Source organism: Schistocerca serialis, chromosome 3 (assembly GCF_023864345.2).
Source record: "Schistocerca serialis cubense isolate TAMUIC-IGC-003099 chromosome 3, iqSchSeri2.2, whole genome shotgun sequence".
Taxonomy (NCBI): domain Eukaryota; kingdom Metazoa; phylum Arthropoda; class Insecta; order Orthoptera; family Acrididae; genus Schistocerca; species Schistocerca serialis.
Window position 1 is genome coordinate 413,598,299 of NC_064640.1, and position 16,450 is coordinate 413,614,748.

A 16,450-nucleotide genomic window follows, 5' to 3' on the forward strand; every position below is an offset into this window, starting at 1 on the left:
TGTGTTCTTTCTTGTCTTCTGGAAATGGGGTCCACTTTATCACTTTTATTTCTTGAATTTTTTATTCTTCAGTGAATATTTGAGCTGTCTCGACTCCAGACTGGTTGGCTCCCAGAGCAGTTGATGCATGCAGCTGGAGACAGGCAGTCAGTGCCAAAGTCATGGGCTGCCTTCCTGCGTTTCCCACAAGGTGCATCATGTCCAAAACTCAGTGTTGTGTAGCCAGATCATTGGCATTTGTAACAGCTCATAGGGTTAGGTAGTTAATGACTAACACTAAGTCAGAGGAACCTCATCATGATGTACTCAGGTAGTGACAAAGAACTGAAAGTCACAATGAAGGTGTTGGTCTGCCCCTCCCCCCCCCCCCCCCCCCCAAATTACTGCTGCACATTCTTTGCATCAAACTGACCATACCCTGTGATTCCCATTTTTCAGTTCTGAGATACCTGTGTCCATAACACCATGGCATGTAATCACACCTTTGCTTGAGTTGAAGGGTCGTGCATTTCAAGAACTATATTAATTTTGTGTAAGTGTTTAGATCTAATTAGAAGTTTCACCTACTTTGATCTGTTAGTTTCAACAAGCAAGGAGCCATTTTGCAACTTTTTAATAGTTTTTAAGGTACCAGCAAGACCTTCTACTAAACCTTTATGAATATAGAAAGGAGACACTTTCTCAAATGCCCCCTCTTTCCTCTTGATCAGTAGAAACACATTCTGATTCACAACTTCTTGAGCCTTGTTACTCAGTTTGATTAGATTATCAGAAGGACCAGCTCCCCTCAGCCTTTTGAATGAGTGGGCATGAATGCTCTCAAATGGTGCACCCATTGCATTACAAGTGTTGATGTGTAGTGGATTTCCAATGGTGGTCCCACAGGCAGCAAGGGATATAAAGACCCTCTCAGACAGAGCCGCACTTACCTGGGTGAGATGTACACAACTGAGATGCTGCAAGTTGCCCACTAAAGATTGTTCTGCCTCAACAGCCAGTGTTTCGTTGACATGTAGCACCCATTGAGACTGTTTTTATTTAAATAGAAGTTTCCTTCTGTTCTTGTGATCTGAGTGGTAAAGCCAAGATCCCTCTTCCCTGTGACACACAACGTTCCACCACTTTGCTGCACAGATCACTGAAGCATGCCTAGAGTGTACAGTGATAGAGAACTGGCCCAGCTCAGGAAATGCGGGTTTGCCTGGCAAACAAGATCTGAAATTCCTGAGGTGGTCACCTTTTAGGATGACCTGAAGGGCACATGCAGATTTATCAAAAATACTGAATGTGGTGAGCAGACCCCCACCAGATCAGTGGAGAAAAGTTGTTGGTACCTTTTGCGTTCTTGCAAAAGCCTTTGATTCCATAAACCATGCCTTCATGCCTTGCTTACCTACAAATTCGATAAATTTGGAATTAAGGGCAATGCTTTATTATTCTAAATGGAATACAGTATCAGAAGTCATGCCACTAGACTCTATTTTGTGGCCAAACCTGTTGCTACTCTATGTAAATGACCTACCTGTAAATACAAATTCCTTATAGTTCTGTTTGCAGATAAAGCTTCTGTTTTAATTGAAGGTGACAATGCAGAATAAATTCTCAGCACTATCATGAGCATGCTGTATATCCTGGAAAGTTGGTTCCAGTTAAATAGGTTGACACTGAACAGTGCAAAAACCCATATAGTGAACTTACAAACCAAAAATTCAAAATGTGTGGAACTTGAATACACAACATAACAATGCAGTTATGGAAGAAAGTGACAGAATCATATTCTTTGGACTAAATGTGGACAAGAATTTAAGCTTCAATGCATGTATTGACTTCCAACCAAATCAATTGAGCAGCTTTGCTTTTCCAATGCAAATACTAGCAAATTCTACTGACATGAATATGTGAATAATAGCATCTTACAGTTATTTTAAATTTGTCATTAGATATGGTATACCTTGTTGCCGAAGTTCAAACAGTGCATCTTAAATACTGAAACAGCGGAAGAAAATTGTCAGATACATGTGTACAACACAACATAAATAAACTTGTCACCCATTATTTCAGAAACTACAAATCCTAATTGTTTCCTCCATATACATTTATAAAATTATATTCTTCCTACACAGTAGACAAAAATTATTTGATGAGAATAATTTAAACCACACAAGATACAAAAAGATTATATATCTATCATTTTTCCTGTGGCTTTGCCTGCATACATGTTCAACTCTCATATTGCACACATCTCCTCCTCTCCCTTCTCTTGGTCCATCTCCTCCTCTCCCCTTTCACCATTTCCTTCCTCTCCTCTCTCTGACCATCTCTTCCTTCCCCGTCTCTCTGTCCATACCCTTCTCCCATCCCTGGCCATCTCCTCTTCACTCCCTCCCAACCCACTCTTCCTCACTCCCTCTTGCTCATCTCCTCCATGTCCCCTCTCTACCCATATCTTCCTCCCCACCTTTCTACCCATCTCTTCCTCTCACCTTCTCTACTCATCCCCTTTCTGCCCCGTCTCTCTGTCCATCTCCTTCTCCCTACTCTCTCTCTCTCTCTCTCTCTCTCTCTCTCTCTCTCTCTCTCTCTCTCTCACACACACACTCTCTCTCTGACCATTTCCTCTTCCCTCCACTCTCTGTCCATCCACTCCTCCTCCCTCATCTTTCTCTGTCCATCTCATCCTCCACCCTCTCCCTGTCCACTCCTTCTCACGCCTCTCTCTCTGTCCACTCTGTCCTGCCCCAGTCTCTCTATCCATCTCCTCCTGCCCCTTCTCGCTATTCATCTCTTCCCACCCACCTCACACTATTCACTTCCTACTGCCCCCTGACCCTATCCATCTCCTTCTCACACCTCTCTCTCTCTGTCCATCTCCTCCTATCCTTACCTCTCTGTGTCCCTCTCTCCGTCTCCCTCTCCCTATTGATCTCCTCCTCCCTTCCTCTCCCTATTGATCTCCTCTTCACCCTCTCTCTGTCCCCCCTCTCTGTCCATCCCCTCCCACAGCCACTGTCTCTGTCCATCTTGTCATGCCCCAACTCTCTCTGTCCATGCTCTTCTTTATCCATTTCAACCTTCCCCCCCCACCATAACCATCTGCACATGTAGCACGACAGGTCAGTGAAGCAGGATAATACTGCCCCACAACACACATGTTGTGGAGGGCAGCCTAAGTCAGGGGCCTCAAAGCCGGTTTTTGCTCCTGATGAATATGGTGCAATGCAAATAAGGTTGACAAAGCAGACAGAAACTACTCCAAGCCTGTCATATAAGTCAGCTCACATGTCAGGGGGACTTGCAAGTTGTTATGTACCTCTGACATGTAGGTTGCCATGAAACACAGGTTTTAATAAGGCAGGCTGATAATATTCCCCAACAACACAATTGTCGTTCATGGCAGCCTATATGGCAGGTCCTTAAAATAATTGTTTTTTGTCATATGTCTGCTCCTATTTGAGCTATAAAGTTATAAACTTCACAGTGCTCATACTCATGAAGTATGCTGTTCAGGTGCCTAATTCGGTTGAATTCAATACAGAAGTTTGGGAGGAGATCCTAGACACCATATGTACATACAGCCTGCATACGTGCATGTCGCTTGTAATATGCACATGTCTTGGTCCAGCTCCTCCTCTCACCACTCTCTGCCCATCATCTCTTCACTTCCCTATCTGTTGATCTCATCCTCTCACCTATCTCTGTCCATCCTCTCCCTTCTTTTTGTCCATCCCATCCTCCACCCTCTGTCTCTGTCTTTACATCTCTTCCTGCCCCCCTCTCTCCCTATTGATCCCCCCCTGCCATTCACTCTCCGTAGCCATTCCCTTCTGGCCCCCCTCTCTCCACCTCCTCCTGTATGTGTGTGTCAATCTTTCCCCAGGTATACCCATCCGCATATATAGCACCTGCAGAAGCAGTCTATAAAGTGGGCTGGTACTACTCCCACAACATGTCTATCACACAGCACAGCATGTATGTCAAGGGCTTGGAAACCATTCTTTTTCCGTGAAGTGTAGGTTGCCATACAAAGTAGGCCAATAAAGCAGGCTGATACTCCCACACAACATGCCCAGCCTACTTGCTGGTCTCTGGAAAACCATTTCTTGTCCTTCGTGTGCATGCTGCCCTGCAAAGCAGGTCGATACTATTCCCACTCAACAGAACTGTCATGCAGGGCAACCTCTATGACAAAGCCTTAAAAAACATGCATGTGTCTATCTCAGTAAATATTAGGGCTACACTGTTGTAACCCGCCCCCCCCCCCCCCCCCCCCCCCCCCCCCCGTGTTGGGCATCTCAGGATGTGGAGTGTTCGATTTGGCGCACTTTGGTACAGGGGCCTAGGAGGAGTTCTTACACATACATACACACACTCAGGTTTTGAGTTGTTGATGTGACATACTTGAATTTATTATTAGAATGCTGTCATTAACATCAGTTGTTCTATGTTCATGGTGAAATATTTAACCACAATTTAGACATGTCTGTGTACCTGAATCAAATAATTTGAATTATGTATGTTATGAGACTAATAAACCACAATTCACAATTTGGCTCACATCAAGCACCACAAGGTCATATTTTATGCAGATTCCAAATGGCCTTGTTATTTGTGGGAGATGTGTGAAAACTAATATCATGGTAGCGCAAATGGTAGCCAGGTGATGGAACAGCCAAAAAAACTTATAATGCACCATGAGGACCTGCCATAAAATGGCAAGTGATGGCTCCAGAACCCCAGCATTGGGTATGAGGTTGGGTCTGTAAGCACCTATTTCCCGCCTGATCTTCTCATAATGCGTAGTGTGAATTTTCTTTAGATATACATGTTTTGCTCATTTGTATTCTGTGGACCCACAATTTAGGTGGGATCACACATAGCCTTTATAAAACCCATATGTATGTACCCTCTCTATGCTGAAATGCACTTCAGGGAGAGACCTGGCATTCAGTTATTGTAAGTGCTGTAATTAGGACACTTTATAATCAAATATAAGGCTCAGAAACTTCACTGATTCTATGCACATGAACAGACATTCTCTCTCTCTCTCTTTCGTGTAAAAAAAGGTTTGTATATTTTACCCACTGCTTCAACTTTCCTAATTTGTGTTTCAAAGAACAGGCTGCTATTGTTGTGGGGGAAGAAAAAATTGTTCATAAATAAGAATTCCATGCAATGGACATTTTACTACACTACTGGCCATTAAAACTGCTACACCACAAATATGACGCGCTACAGACATGAAATTTAACCGACAGGAAGAAGATGCTGTGATTAGCTTTTCAGAGCATTCACACAAGGTTGGCACTGGTGGCGACACCTACAACGTGCTGACATGAGGAAAGTTTCCAACCGATTTCTCATACACAACAGCAGTTGACCAGTGTTGCCTGGTGAAACGTTGTTGTGATGCCTCGTGCAAGGAGGAGAAATGCGTACTATCACATTTCCGACTTTGATAAAGGTCGGATTGTAGCCTATTGCGATTGCGGTTTATCGTATCGTGACATTGCTGCTCGCGTTGGTCGATATCCAATGACTGTTATCAGAATATGGAATCGGTGGGTTCAGGAGGGTAATATGGAACTACTGTGTCCAGACTAAGCGCCTGCAACTCTCGCTTCCCGCGAAGCAGACCAGTACAGCGAGCCCCGGATCTAGTAGGGGTCAGCCTGGCCAGTCGTCCCGGAAACACAGACGCTTCCCAGAGACCACCAGGAGGCGTCCACGGTGCCGCAAGAGGTCGCTACAGCCGTGGACCTCTTTCCTTCCGCTCAACAAGTGACTGCAAATAAAGCCAGCCATATCCATGCGCCAAGCAGTATTTACGCTAGCGCAGGAACTTGGAGAGGCAGTTCACGCCGAGCGAGCCCACTGGTGTCATCGTAGCCGCTGTGTCATCGTCCACTGCCACCAGCGTACCGGAGCCATCCTTGCAGGGCTTCTACTCGTCCTTGGACTCAGGTGACGGCAACGTGGACTTTGCGCCACTCTTCACGGGTCGCCCGGGGCTTGGTTCGGTGAAGTTGTATGGTTACTACCGACAGTTTATGTTTGGAAGAATCTCTGATTTAGTTATTGGTAGGCTTGGAGGATCAGTCCTACCTCACGAATATTGGTTTGTAAATTTTGAAGAAAGACTTTAGTTTAAATAAAAACGCTATAACTCCTATCCACGGATGGTGGATATATTAGGAATGCTGTGCTGGATCCCAATGGCCTCGTATCACTAGTAGTCGAGATGACAGGCATCTTATCTGCATGGCTGTAACGAATCGTGCAGCCATATTTCGATCCCTGACTCAACAGATGGAGACGTTTGCAAGACAACAACCATCTGCACAAACAGTTCAACGACGTTTGCAGCAGCATGGACTATCAGCTCGGAGACCATGGCTGTGGTTACCCTTGATGCTGCATCACAGACAGGAGAGCCTGCAATGGTGTACTCAACGACAAACCTGGGTGCACAAATAGCAAAACGTCATTTTTTCGGATGAATCCAGGTTATGTTTACAGCATCATGATGGTCGCATCCGTGTGTGGCGACATCGTGGTGAACGCACATTGGAAGTGTGTATTTGTCATCGCCATACTGGCGTATCACCTGGTGTGATGGTATGGGGTGCCATTGGTTACACGTCTCAGTCACCTCTTGTTCGCATTGACGGCACTTTGAACAGTGGACGTTACATTTCAGATGTGTTACCACCCATGGCTCTACTCTTCATTCGAATCTTGCGAACCCGTACATTTCAGCAGGATAATGCACGACCACATGTTGCAGGTGCTGTACGGGCTCTTCTGAATACAGAAAATGTTCGACTGCTGCCCTGACCAGCACGTTCTCCAGATCTCTCACCAATTGAAAACATCTGGTCAATGGTGGCCGAGCAACTGGCTCGTCACAATATGCCAGTCACTACCCTTGATGAACTGTGGTATCATGTTGAAGCTGCATGGGCAGCTGTACCTGTACACACCATCCAAGCTCTGTTTGACACAATGCCCAGGCGTATCAAGGCCGTTATTACGGCCAGAGGTGGTTGTTCTCGGTACTGATTTCTCAGGATCTATGTAGCCAAACTGCGTGAAAAAGTAATCTCATGTCAGTTCTAGTATAATATATTTGTCCAATGAATACCCGTTTATCATCTGCATTTCTTCTTGATGTAGCAATTTTAATGGCCAGCAGTGTATTAATGACTACAGCAAAAAATACGTTGGCAGGGGGATGAAGGGCTTGGGGTGGGGGGATGTCCTGCCTGTCATATTTTATAAGAAAGAAGAAAGTTTTAGGAGCTTTTCCTTTAATCTGTTCTTAGATTGTTGTGACATTGATCAAGATTTGGTGTATTATCACACACCAGCTCTCCCATGGAGAAAGGACCGTCATATCATTTCATTGTTGCTAAAGCTAAATTCTAAGTGATGCATTCTCTTCATAGTCACTCAATAGTGACAGAATTATGGATCCTGACTTTAACAGGAACCTTGAAAGAATTCTGTTGCTTGCGTACACCTCGGCCTCAGTAAAGTTGCTATCACTAACACAGCTGAAAGCTTTCAATACATATGCAGAGGTAGTGGAATCTCTGAGTGATTCTAGGCACACGGCTCTGGTGCCACTTGATCATTCACAAAGCATCAGTTCTCATGGTTTGAAAAGCTATGAGGAACTGTCTCATTGATTCACATTTGAAATGATGGTAGTACTGTATGCTTGAGAGACTGCAGAACACTACTTGTATGCTGCGGATATTGGCAAGGAGGGTTTATGCCATCTCAGATGCAGAAAGCTTCACCCAAGAGCTATAAAATCTTAAGCTTGTGTCGAAGCACAGTGGCCATGCTGACAAACATATCCTTGCCAGAACCAGATGAAGATGCATGTAGATCAGTTACTTTCCTACCATATTCTGGGGGCTTGTCTTCAAAGATAGGAAGGGTTTTAAAAATACACTGAAGAGCCAAAGAAACTGGTAAACCCGCCTAATATCGTGTGAGTGCACAGAAGTGCCACAACATGACATGTCATGGAGTCAACTAATGCCTGAAGTAGTGATGGAGGGAATTGACACCATGAATTCTGTAGGGTAGTCCATAAATCGATAAGAATATGAGGAGGTGGAGATCCCTTCTGAACAGCACGTTGCAAGGCATCCCAGATATGCTCAATAATGTTTAGTCTGGGGAGTTTGGTGGCCAGCAGAAATGTTTAAACTCAGAAGAGTGTTCCTGGAGCCACTCTGTAGCAATTTGGAATGTGTGGGGGTGTCACATTGTCCTGTTTAAATTGCCCAAGTTTCCAAATGCACAGTGGACATTAATGGTTGCAGATGATCAGGCAGGACACTTATGTATGTGTCACCTGTCAGTGTTGTATCTAGAGGTATCAGGGGTCCCATCTCACTCCAACTGCACGTGCCCCACACCGTTACAGAGCCTCCACCAGCTTGAACAGTCCCCCGCTGACATGCAGGGTCCATGGGTTCATGAGGTTGTCTCCATACTCGTACACGTCCATCCGCTGGATAAAATTTGAAATGAGACTCGTCCGACCAGGCAACGTGGTTCCAGTCATCAACAGTCTAATGTCAGTGATGACAGGCCCAGGTGAGGCATAAAGCTTTGTGTCGTGCAGTCATCAAGGGTACGCGAGTAGGCCTTGAACTCCGAGAGCCTGTATCATGACATTTCAGTGAATGTTTTGTATGCTGACACTTGTTGATGGCCCAGCATTGAAATCTACAGCGATTTGCAGAAGGGTTGCACTTCTGTCATTTCTCTTCAGTCATCATTGGTCCTGTTCTTGCAGGATCTTTTTCCGGCCACAGCAATGTCAGAGATTTGATGTTTCACCAGATTCCTGATATTCACGGTACACTCATGAAATGGTGGTATGGGAAAATCCCCACCTCATCCCTACCTCTGAGATGCTATGTCCCATTGCTTGTGTGCCAATTATTATACCACATTCAAACTCACTTAAATCTTGATTACCTGCCATTGTAGCAGCAGTAATCAATCTAACAACTACAGCAGACACTTGTTGTCTTTTATAGGCATTGCCGATCACGGCACTGTATTCTGCCTGTTTACATATCTCTGCATTTTCATACGCATGCCTACAGCAGTTTCTTTGGTGCTTCAGTGCATATAATATTAAAAGACTATTTCATCATCCAGCCAATACTTGTGTGTTCCTTGGCTCAATAAAAGATGATCTAAGACTGAGGAAGTCTGGTGTTTATAAAATCCCTTGACACTGTGGTAAAGTGTATATTGGCCAAACAATTTGCAACATTCATGACAGATGTTTTGCACACCTTTGCCACACATGTTTACTACAATCTGAAACATGTGCAAAGGCAAAGCACGGTATGACAGAGGGGCACAGAATAATAATATAACTGTTTTTTAAAAGTATCAATCCAAAGTAGACTAACACACAATTGTAAATAGAGGCAAGGGCTTCCCATGAAGTAAAATGTGAAACCCTATTTTATCATTGACTCAGCCTGCAGAATGTATTGATAGTGGTACATGATAGCAGTTTGTCATTCCTGTCACCTTTCACCACCAGGGCACTTGTACCTTCACTTGCCTTAGAGGGCAGCAGCAGCTACCGTTCATGGAACAAATCATTTCTGGAGAGATTAGCAAACAGCATTCTCACCTGAAGATATGGCCAGATGGGCTGTTGAAATATTGTGTCTAAATGATTGTATGACCCAGTTGCAAACTCAACAAAAGTATCATCACTGACAAACCTTCTTTTGACTTTATCTGGAAATATCCTTTATCTGGTAGATGAATCAAAACTTGGAAATGTTTATTGCAATGTAGATCATCAGTAACTTCCCACTGATTTGAAAGTGTAGCATCAATACAGGTGTAGAGTTAACACTGCAGAGATGCTAAAGCAGCCAGTGTTAAAGCTACACAGCTTATGAGATAATTCAAGGCTTTCAGTAACTCAACCCTGGGAAATTACAAAAGTGGTAAATGAGAAATGAAGTAACTAAAGCAATGGCCCCACTAGAGTGGAGTTTTACTTGCATATTATAAAGGTTGTACATTGTATTGGTCATGATTACACAATTGTACTCTTTGGACAGACTATCTTGGGGAAAAAATCAGTATATTGTGTAGCCTTCCCCAGCCTTAATTCAGTCCTACAATTGTGCATAAAGGTGATAATTGGTCAGTAGATGTTGGTAATGCAGACCGAGACAATGCCATCCCTGCATTCAGTTGGGAATAGGTGCAGGGAGCAAACTAGCCAAAGAAGTTGGCACACACTGTTCACTGAACTATCTACAAGCACTACAAGTGTAGGAGCTTTATAAGCTATGACTGCTGACACTGTAATATCTGGAGTTGGTCAGTATGCTGCTACCATTTTCACAGATTAATGCTTCACTTGCAAATACCAATCCCTGATGCTGAAGCAGGATCTATTCTCTCCACTAAACATAACAACATGTCATTTGGCCCTGCAGTTGCTTGTTTTGCTATACTGTTAGAGACAGGGTGAGAAGAAGACATGTTTCTGACTGCTGATGTACGAGGGTGATTTGAAAAGTTCTTGGAATGAAACAGAAAAAAGTACTTACATCACTGAAACTTTTTTTATTTTTCAGTGTAGTCTCCTTATAGATTAATGCACTTGGTCCAACAATGTTCCAGTGCCTTGATACCATCTCAAAAATGAGTTTCCTCCAGGCCTGCAAAATAGTTGTCAACTCTGGCTATCAGTTCTTTGTTTGAAGTGAATCTTCATCCACCGAGAAAAATTTTCAGTTTTGAGAAGAGATGGAAGTCTGATGAAGCCAGTCAGGTAAATAAGGTGGGTATGGCAACAATTCATACCTTAGTTAGTGTTATTTAGCCATGTCCATTCTCATGCATTTTTGATCCAAGGTCAAGAGTCGCAGCACCCTTTCAGATGACATCTGCCAAGCATGAGCAATTTCACGCACTTTCAATCAGTGATCCTCCATGACCATTTTGTGCACTTTTGCAATTATTTCTGGAGTAGTGACACATCTTGGCTGACCACTGTGTGGATCATCATCTAAGCTCTCCTTACCAAATTTAAATTCATTTGTCTACTTGGCAATAGTTGAATATGAAGGAGCAGAGTCCCCCAGTGTATTCTGGAAATTGGCATGAATGTCCTTTGCTTTCATACCTTTCTTGGCAAAGTACTTAATCACTGCTTGAATCACGATTTTTTCCATCTTTACAACTCACTACATGGCAACAAAAACAGAGCCACATCACTGCCACAGCTCTCTTCCAAGAGCAATGACATGGCACATGTTTACAGGCAACAGTTCAATGAATATCACGTGACCGAGCGAGGTGGCGCAGTGGTTAGCACACTGGACTTGCATTCTGGAGGACGACAGTTCAATCCCATGTCCGGCCATCCTGATTTAGGTTTTCCGTGATTTCCTTAAATCGCTCCAGGCAAATTCTGGGATGGTTTCTTTGAAAGGGCACGGCGACTTCCTTCCCCGTCCTTCCCTAATCCGATGAGACCGATGACCTTGCTGTTTGGTCTCTTCCCCCAAGCAACCCAACCCAATATCACATGAACAACTCATTGCGCTAGTGCTGACCTCTCATGGTGATTCTGAGAACTTTTCAAACTACCCTCGTATCCTTTTTCTGGTGGCACTTGGATATATTCAGTTATGGTACAGTGAGTCCATGCTGTAGTCCATTAAGTTAGAATGCAGTGTTGTGCCTGAACTGCCAAGTGCTTCAAATTTGTGGGTATTGTTTCATAGCAACTCTTGATGGCTTTTTTGACTGTACTGCCAGCTTTTTGCTGCATTGGTGGGAAATGATTATTTCCCAGTAGTGCGTGTTTACTTCTTAAACATGTGTCATCTGTTCCCCATGGCAAATTTCTTGAATATTCAAGGCTGTACATTCAGTTTATGGCAGAAACAGATAGTGAAATGAAATGAGGCCCATCTGGGGAAAATAAGTCTGACGTCAACATGTCCAGTACTATGAAAGTGAGGAACAAAATAATAGAAACATTAGGTTGTCCTACATGCACACCAGCAACACTTCAGGTATCTTGTCCTTTCCCAGAATTAATTCTGTGAGGGAGGAAAAGAAAGTTAAGCTCAAGGAAACAAGAGCCGCACAAGAGGCACTGTCAGGAAAAATGTGAATACGGAAACAGAATGATCTTGTGAAATCTGTGATATTCCTTTACACATTTCACCTTAAACTAGCCAGTACCTTAGAAAAAATACAGTATTTAATGAAAAACATAACAGGTAAAATAACTGAAAATAAGTATACTTCCTAGATCTTCCAGGATGCAGCTGTTCACTTTTGTTTAATATTAATAAACTGAAATACATGCAAATATATGAAAGAAAGCATGTCATGCATTTGATGCAGTCCAGGCTACAATCTCTGCTTTGCTGCCTAAGTAAATTTCTGATTGGTAGCTGGCACATTCCATATTCCACCCTTACTTGTAATTATCTTCTCAGAAATCAACAAAAAGAACTGAATTGTTAATTATTTACTTGCCATATTGTCAGTCTGAAGGTGGATCAATATGCCAAAGAGCTTATCTCTTATAAATCATAACAACATGTTTTTTTTTATTTATTTCCCCCAATTCGCGGCACATGACTATCACACATTTACAAAGTTGTGGACAAATGGCCTCCTATCAGAGTTATTTTTAAAAATGATTATAGTATATTTGAGCATTTTGGAAATACATTTTCATATTTATCATCAAGTAATGTTCTCAACAGTTCATAGAATTTATCCTGTTTCTTGCAGCTGCTCATTCTCAAAATATTTTTCATCCATACTTTGTCAATGTATTATGACCTAAACAGACAAAATTTATTAACCCAGCTTAACTGTATTCCATGCCTTATCTCTGTCATAGCTGACATATATGTTTGCTAGAAGACATTCAGCAACAATATTTCTTTAATCTGTTAAAAAGGACATTCACAGCAAAAGTACCAGTTCTGTTAGAAAACATGAATCTGTGAGGAAAACCTTGGCTGACATCATTCAACACCAAAAGTAACGAGAGCTAGAATCTGTCTGTAAGTACTGCGACTTTGTGTTTTATGCAGGCATACGAAGTTGTTTTCAATACATCCTAAGCTTTTATTGCTGTACTTCATTCTCAGTAGGAAGCCCTGTACTTTTTAAAGATGCTAAGTGTCAGTTATCTTCATTGTCTTTATCCACAATTCAGTGCAGATGAAGTCATTGCCATTTCACACAGAAACCAATTTCAATTGTACTGTTGCTTTATGTTGAGCAGGTCTTTCTGAGAGAAAGTAATAACGAAGCCATCAAGAAGATGCTAAAGCCATAACTTTTTTCCTTCATTCTGAGTAAGCCAATAATTGTGTTCAAATATAGATCCAGTTAGGAAATCCTGAACTTCATTTTATACTGTGACTCACACCAAAAACTGACAGCAGTGAGATTTTTGGGGTAAATCTAAGAATGTAGCAAAAGGACAAGCCACAGTAGACAAGAAACTCAAATCTAGAATGATAGAAATTGAAGCTCTGTGTGTTACTGTTTGAACAACACTCAGCATTAATGATGGCCATTAATTAGTAATTGGATCTTTATAGCAAAACCATACTCATGATCAGATATAACCAAAAGCTTTAGAGAAAATCTCAGGTCACATGTACATATGTTCCCAATCTTACCATCATCGTTGGAGGAGATTTTAATCATCCAACAATCAAATGGAATAATTACAGTTTAGTAATGGTGGGTATGACAAGACATCCTGCAAACCATTACTAAATACCTTCTCTGTAAACTATCTAGAGCAAATAGTTCAGGAGCACACTTGTGATAGAAGTGTATGAGGTGTGTTCAAAAAGTAAGGTAACTTTATATTTTTATGAAAAAATATTTATTTATTCATCAATATTCATCTTGTCCCCTTCAAAGTAATCCCCCTCAGATACAATACACTTGTGCCAATACTCCTTCCAATCCTTGATGCACTTCTCATAAGCACTTTTTGGTACCACCTTGAGTACTTCCAGTGATGAAGCTTTTATTTCCTCAATCGTTGAAAATCTTTGTCCTTTCATAGGTCTCTTCAGTTTTGGGAACAGGAAAAAGTTACAGGAGCCAAATCCAGTAAATATGGTGGCTGAGGCATGATTGTCATGTTGTTTTTGGCCAAAAAATCTCCCACAAGCAATGATAAATGAACAGGTGCATAGTCATGATGCAAAAGCCATGAATTGTTTTTCCACAATTCTGGATGTTTTGTACGTATTGCTTCTCACAAATGGTGCATAATGTCAAGGTAATACTCATTATTGACTGTACAACCTTGAGGCAAAAATTCATGATGCACTATGCCATGGTAATTGAAGAAAACAGTAAACAAAACTTTGATGTTTGATCAAACTTGGCACGCTCTTTCGGTCTTGGTTCTCTGGGATGCTTCCATTGGGATGATTGGGCTTTAGTTTCAATGTCGTAACCATAAACTCATGTTTTGTCACCAGTTATGACACTTCTGAGCAAATCAGAATCATCATTCAAGAGCTTCTGACCAATGTCATGTGACAGTTCTTCTGACCAAAATTGAGAAGTTTTGGAACAAACTTCACTGATACACATCCAAGCCCAAAATATAAAAAAAAAAAAATTGCATGACACAAGCCAACGAATATGCCAACATCCTCAGCAACTTCTCTTATGGTAAGTCGATGATTTTCCAAAACAATTTTCTTCACATCTTCGACATTATCGTCTGTTGTTGCTGTACTGGGGCATCCAGAACGAGGTTCGTCATTGGCATCTTCTCAGCCATCGTAGAAGAGCTTGTACCACTTGTAAACTTTTTTTTTTACTTAAAACAGACTCACCATATGCCACTGTCAACATTTCAAGTGTTTTAGAGTGCTTGACTCCATTCTTCACACAAAATTTGATGCAAATTCTTTGCTCCATTTTTTTTTATAATAATCGAAAATTACCGAGCACACTAAAACACATCTTCTGTCAAAAACAAACAAAGTGTGCTGTACACTTGAAACGGTGAACATATATTTGGTATATGTGTACCAACATAACCAAAAAAAAAAAAAGATCGATAATCCAATGTATGTTGCCCACACAATTTGAAAAGTCACTTTACTTTTTGATTAGCCCTCATATTAGACTTAATAGCTACAAATAGATCAGGCCTCCTTGAGGATGTCAACGTTGAAACTGGTATCAGTGACCATGAGGCAGCTGTAGCAACATTTGTTACTGAAGTTCAAATGGTACCTAAAGCAATTACGAAGCTTTATTTGTTTAATAAGTTAGACAAAGAGGCAGTCATGTCATATATCAAAGAGGAACTCCAAACATTTACCTCTGGGCAGGAGCCTGTAGAACTGTGGCCCTGATGTGTCATCTACATCTACATATGTACTTCGCAATCCACCACACGGTGCGTGGCGGAGGGTACCTCATACAACAACTAGCATCTTCTCTCCCTGTTCCACTCCCAAACAGAACGAGGGAAAAAGGACTGCCTATATGCCTCTGTACGAGCCCTAATCTCTCTTATCTTATCTTTGTGGTCTTTCTGCGAAATGTAAGTTGGCGGCAGTAAAATTGTACTGCAGTCAGCCTCAAATGCTGGTCCTCTAAATTGCCTCAGTAGCGATTCACGAAAAGAACACCTCCTTTCCTCTAGAGACTCCCACCTGAGTCCCTGAAGCATTTCCGTAACACTCGTGTGATGATCAAACCTACCAGTAACAAATCTAGCAGCCCGCCTCTGAATTGCTTCTATGTCCTCCCTCAATACGACCTGATAGGGATCCCAAACGCTCGAGCAGTACTCAAGAATAGGTTGTATTAGTGTTTTATAAGCGGTCTCCATTACAGATGAACCACATCTTCCCAAAATTCTACCAATGAACCGAAGACGACTATCCGCCTTCCCCACAACTGCCATTACATGCTTGTCCCACTTCATATCACTCTGCAATGATACACCCAAATATTTAATTGCCGTGACTGTGTCAAGCGCTACACTACTAATGGAGTATTCAACTGTTACGGGATTCTTTTTCCTATTCATCTGCATTAATTTACATTTATCTTTATTTAGAGTTAGCTGCCATTCTTTACACCAATCACAAATCCTGTCCAAGTCATCTTGTATCCTCCTACAGTCACTCAACGACGACACCTTCCCGTACATCACAGCATCATCAGCAAACAGCCACACATTGTTTTTGGGCACTCCAAATGATACCCTCACCTCCGATGAACACTCACTATCAAGGACAACGTACTGGGTTCTATTACTTAAGAAGTCTTCAAGCCAGTCACATATTTGGGAACCAATCCCATGTGCTCATACTTTAGTTAGGAGTCTGCAGTGGGGCACCGAGTCAAACGC